Raw genomic sequence first — 5,970 nt, forward strand, 5'->3', positions numbered from 1 at the left:
AGCAGCTCTTGAACTGACTGCACCCCAGGCCCTGTTCAAACCACCTTCGGTATGTATCAATTCACCTCATCTTCATAACCGACCGCACAAGGTAGACACCAGATTACTCCCATTTTACAGATCGGAAGTTTGAAGTTCTGGCCCAGAGTAACCCGTGTAAGTGGAGAGATCAGCTTCAAGCCCAGGCAGCCTGGTTCTTGCCCTCCCGGCCACCCTGCCAGCCCACCTCCCACGAGGTGGAGAGAGCTCCTCACCACTCCTGGATCCATCAACACTCTTTTACTTGCAAAAAAAGGGGGAAAGAAAAGAAAAAAGAAACAGAATTCACATGAATGAACAGAAGTAAAATGGAGGAGTTAGTGGATGACAAAAATAAATCCAGATAAGACAGGCAGGAAGCAGACACAAGGGCCTCCTGGGAGCAGGGAGGCAAACACTCAGACACCCCTCCCTCTCCCCTCCCCTGACATCTCTGAATGTGCTGTCTTCATTCTCTTTACCATGCGAGGGGCTGCCTGCAGCCGTCACCTCCCCTTCTAGCACATCCACCAGTTAAGAGCGAAGGATACTGATCAGCTCTGCCAGGGCCCGCGTCCTCTCCTGGATCCTCGCTCGTGGCCGGGTGAGGTTGGGTGGTAGCCGTGCTGCAGAGAGGTTCCTGGGCCCCCGCTGTTCCCAAGAGGGGCAGGGCACAGCCACAAGCCCTGGGACCTGAGCGAGGGGTGAGGGACCGTGAGCAGGGCCACCGCCTGCAGTGATGGGTTCACCGGGACCCTGACCCTGCCAAGGAATGGAGGAAGCATGGGCAGGGAACCGAAGGCTGGGGGTCCCCACCTCCTGTGGGCACTCCTCACAGTGTGGGCAGCTCTTCCTTCTCAAGTAAGGCCTGGGTCTTTACCCAGGATTCAACTAGACTGAGAGGAAGTCCTCTTTTAACAGCTTTCTATTCGGCATTCCAGGAAAAGAGATTTCCTCTTGGGACTTTTAATCAGCAAAACCCTCCTTCCACATACATTACCCACGGAGGGCCCCGGGACCAGCAGGAGCGTGGACATCCAGGGCTAGGGGAGCTGCAGAGCCTTGGGAAGGGACCGGAGGTCCTTTCCTGACCTACTGATTACAAGCCCTGCAGCTCAGGGTGCCACTGGCCCTAGCCAGGGGGGCACAGGTCCTCACCCTCAGCGGAGTCAGCTCAGGGCAGAGGGAAAGGAAGCAGAAAGCTGGGAGGGGGGCACATGAGTGGTCATGAGAAAATCCCGCATGGGTTGGCCTGACTCCTCACTGCCCATCTCCCCTCTGAGGTCACCCAACCCTCACCTAGCCCTGTGCTCTGGCCACCCCAGTGGAACCCACAGAGTCTGATGTGTTCTCAGTGAAATCAGGTCAGGGAACATTCGAGAAGCAACTTGGGGAGTCCAGCAGACACAAATCTGGACAGGAGAACAAAGCCGACCTGTCCACCAAGGAAACTCAATCTGCTTAAGGCTGGCGCTCCCGTGTGACAGAGAAGAAAGGGCGCCTTCATGGCCCCGGCCCTGCTGCCTGCAGCACGGGGCCCGTGGGTGCCCTGTCCGCTCTCATTTGTATCCTGGGACCTGCTCGCCCCTCACAGCCTGGGGGTGAGTGTGGAGAACCGCACCCCCACCCCTGCCCCGCCCCGCCCCGGGCCACCGAGGAGAAGGGAGGTGGGAGAAGAGAATCAGGAAAAGCCCTGAGTGATTAATGACCTCAAGGTTAAGGCTCTGAAGATGAAAAAAAAAAAAAAAAAAAGACAGTGTGTTTTTGTCCTGAAATTGGCTCATGGACAGATTAAATTTAGGAGTAACTGGGGCAGATACGCAGGGAAGCGTGTTTCCTTAATGAGCCTGTCTTTATTTAAGTGCTTAATCATTTACTGGGCCAAAACATCTAGAGGTGACTCCAAAAGTCCCCATGATGGAGACCCTGATGGACTGTACCCTGATGATAGGTTTCAGGACCGGGCTCCCGTGACCCGGCCTTGCCATGCCAGTGGGGTGAGGGCGGGCGGCACCAACCACCAGGATGGTGCAGCTATGTCGGTGCCCCCACGACACAGCCGCTCTGCTCAGGAATAACAGTCTTGCATGTCATTTTCCTAACAGGGAGGTGACTGAGAAAGGCAAAATCAATTTGGGTGGTGCTTCCTCCTCCTGCCCTGACACCACCTCCAGCCGGCTGTGTTCCCTCCACTGCACTTCTCATTCATCTAACAAAGTGGTTTCAAACAATCAGTATATGTCCTGTGTGGGGCAAAAGGGCATTGAAGAAAAAGCGAAGAAAGCTGGGTTCAGAGGGAAGCGTGGGGGGAATGAATGGGAGGAGCTTGGTCACTTTTAGGGAAACTATCCTGTCTGAAGGGTCTTCCCATGTGGCTCAGTGGTAAGGACTCTGCCTGCCAACACAGGAGATGTGGGTTCAATCCCCGAGTCGGGAAGATCCCCTGGAGAAGGGCATGGCAACCCACTCCGGTATTCTTGCCTGGAGAAGCCCATGGACAAAGGAGCCTGGAGGGCTGCAGTCCATAGGGTCACAGAGTCAGACACGACTGAAGGGACTTAGCACACACATATTTTCTGATACAGTTTTGGTGGATGTAGGCATGATGCTTTTGTCAAAACCCATAGATCTGTAGAACCCAGAGTGAACCTTAATGGAAACTATGGACTTTAGTTATTAATTATAATAATATCCCAGGATTGGTTCAGCAGTTGTAACAAGGGCACTGCCCTAATGCAAGATGTTAGAAATAGGGAAATGTGGGGGCGGGGTATGGGAACTGTCTGTATTTTTTAGGCAATTTTTCTGTAAACCTGAAACTACTCTGAAAAGTCAAATCTGTTTTTTAAAAACTATAAAAGACCATAAAAGGGGGCTTTACCTACACTCAAGCACCTGCAGAGACATGCTTAAAACCGTAATCTGGTTGATGGTCCTTTGGCCGTGGTCACATGACTGCCTGTGGGAATGGGAGGGAACCATGGTTTAGTGAGTGAGCATCAGCAGGCCCTGCCTACTTGCTACATTTCTATGGGAGTTGGGGAAAGAAGGTCATTATTCCGGGAAATATAGCAGAACCAAGATGACGAGAGGCAGAGAGAGGCTATAGCTCAAACTATAGCTACAGAGAGATGTCTATAGCTCAAAACAACAGAGTCAGCAGAATAATAAGATTTTATATTTTTGGGGGGGAATCTTTTCTTTCATAATACAAATTGTGGGAAAGCTAGACAAAATGTTCTCAGTTGGTGGATGTGCATGAAACGCTCATCAGGCCGTGGAGAGGTGGAGCCTTTAAGGAGGAAGGCCAAGATTTTTGTATTGAACAAAAGAGGACACAGACTAGAACAGGTTGAGAAACACTGTGCACGTGAACTCACCACCACCCTGCGAGCAAGACGGCATGACTCCCGCTTTCCAGAAGAGGCAACTCGGGCTCAGAAAGTTGATGTCCCCTGCCCATGTCACGCAGCTCAGAAGCTGCAGGGACAGAAGTTGAACCCCAACGAGACGTGCCAATGCAGTAGTCGTCATTACGAACAGCGTGGTGTGGGGGCTCCAGAGGACACCAGTGGTGCTCCTGGGGAGAATAGAAAGTCACGGCCCAAAGTCAGCAGGCCAGCAAGTCACCCTCCGCCTGCAAGGGACTGAAGTGGGGGGGCCCCCACAGGGCTCTGCTCCAGGGGAGAAAGACCTTAGGGGGAGAAAGATCTTGATGCCATCCAGAAGCCAGAGGCATCAGCCCAGGAAATAGAGTAAAAGTCTCATTCATCTGGATGTCACTCATGTGGGACACTGTCAGCCCAACCTGGGCTGAGTTGAGTGAGATCCAGGCTGTCCCAGGTGTTAAAAAGTTTATAGAGCTAATATGGGAGGGAGGGCACTTAATCAATCTCAATCAGCTCTTCGGGAATTTCAGATTATCTGTTTTGTTCTTTGGTTGTTGTTTTTATTTTAAAGAAGGAGCTAAGGTCTTCCTTGATGGCTCTCCCGGTAAAGAAGGAGCTAATTAGATCATGCAGTTCGTGCAAGCTAAGTCGCTTCAGTCGTGTCTGACTCTTTGCAGTGCTATGGACTGTAGCCCACCAGGTTCCTCTGTCCATGGGATTCTCCATGCAAGAATACTGGAGTGGGTTGCCATGCCCTTCTCCAGGGTGTCTTCCCAACCCAGGAATCAAACCCGTGTCTCTTACATCTCCTACACTGGCAGGTGGGTTTGTTACCGCTAGCACCACCTAGGAAGACCCAAATCATGCAGTGGGTGATTTCGATTGTGTGTTTCCCTCTTCCTCCTAAAAGCAGGTGAAAGAGGACTTCCAAAGGGCTAAGTGTCATGTGAGGACGTGAAAACAATAAACGCCTAGGAACATCATGATGCAGCACAAACGCCTCAGCGCCGTCCAGCTGGACTTTGCCATGGTGGACATGTCCTCTACCTGCCCTGTCCAATAAGCCACTGGCCACTCCTGAAATGTGGCTGCCACTCCAGAGAAACTGCATGCATCATTCTATTTAAACAGTTTAGTTAAACAGTCATATGTACCCAGTGGCTCCCACTTTGAACAGGGCAGATTTAGATGGTTCCCCTCTCAGTGCTGTGACTTCTCTCTCTTTTAGTCCAAGTTGTTATTCTCACCAAAGCAGCCATGACAACAACTCATCTTCCCAGCATGGTCCCTTGTCACGGAAGCCCTTCAATTCAGTTCAGTTCAGTCGCTCAGTCATGTCCGACTCTTTATGACCCCATGGACTGCAGCATGCCAGGCTTCCTGTCCATCACCAACTCCCAGAGCTTACTCAAACTCATGTCCATTGAGTCGGTGATGCTATCCAACCATCTCATCCTCTGTCGTCCCCTTCTCCTCCTGTCTTCAATCTTTCCCAGCATCAGGGTCTTTTCCAATGAGTCAGTTCTTTGCATTACGTGGCCAAAGTATTAGAGCTTCAGCTTCAGCGTCAGTCCTTCCAATGAATATTCACACCTGCCAATTGGCACAAACCCTGGGAGAGAAGGGGGCTTCCCAGGTGGCTCAGTGGTAAAGAATTTGCTAGCCAATGCAGGAGACACAAGAGATGTGGGTTTGATCCCTGGGTTGGGAAGAACTCCTGAAGGAGAAAATGGCAACCCACTCCAGTATTCTTGCCTGGGAAATCTCATGGACAGAAGACCCTGGTGGGCCACAGTCCAAGGGATCACAAAGAGTCGGACACGACTGAGCACACGCTGGGAGGAGGGAGTTCTCAGAGCAGGAGAGAAGAAAAGCGGCCCAGAGAGGAAAAGTGACTTTGCCAAGGTCTCCTAGCCTCTGAGGGGCCGAACGGAACAGGATCTGAGGCCTCTGCTCTCAAGAGGGTGGCCCTGCCAGGTACTCTGAGCTATAAGATACAAACATTTGCCACCAACAAACAAACATATATATCAAGCATCAGTCATGTGCAACAGCCCGTGCCTGCTTTAGGGACACAGCATTGGAGTCAATAGATGGGACCCTTTCTGTTCCCTCTGCAGTTTCCTACCCAGTAAGCATGTCACAGGTACCCAGGTGCCTGAGTTGGAGGGCTACTTCTTTGGAGTCAAGGGCACAGGTCAAGAGACCTTGATTCTTCAGCATCTTATTCTCATGAGGTACTCTGTACTAGGAAAACAATAAGAAAGAAAAGTTTCCACTAATGAGTATGTTTTGGAATCACTGCAAGCAATATTTCTCCTCCAGAAGACTGACAAATGTTCATCAGCATTTTCAGGAAGTATGCAGGAAGGAGGGTGGCAGTCGGGGAGTGGACTCGGTTTGGGATTGGCTTGCCTCACTTGTAAACCCTGTCTTGGTCCACTTACCAGCTGGGTGACCTGGCAGGAGCCTTTCTGAGCCTCAGTCTGTGCCTCAGTAAAATGGGGATAGTGGGGACACTGCATCTTATTTTGGACAGGGCATGGGTCTGGTCCATCCTAGT

The 5,970-nt window shown here is 51.4% G+C and overlaps 1 long non-coding RNA gene across 1 annotated transcript; it reads right to left on the minus strand.

The window, feature by feature from the left end:
- Window positions 1-319: 319 nt before the first annotated feature.
- LOC147350566 (uncharacterized) lies at window positions 320-5,661 on the minus strand. Its single transcript, XR_015148977.1, has 4 exons — window positions 5,536-5,661; window positions 3,399-3,598; window positions 2,904-2,977; window positions 320-711 (listed from the first exon to the last, which is right to left on the minus strand). It is a non-coding gene; the product is annotated as an uncharacterized LOC147350566 (long non-coding RNA).
- Window positions 5,662-5,970: the final 309 nt, after the last annotated feature.

This window comes from Bos grunniens, chromosome 20 (genome assembly GCF_055505025.1).
Source record: "Bos grunniens cultivar Pamir isolate PY7600 chromosome 20, Bosgru_T2T1.0, whole genome shotgun sequence".
NCBI classification, from domain to species: Eukaryota; Metazoa; Chordata; class Mammalia; order Artiodactyla; family Bovidae; genus Bos; species Bos grunniens.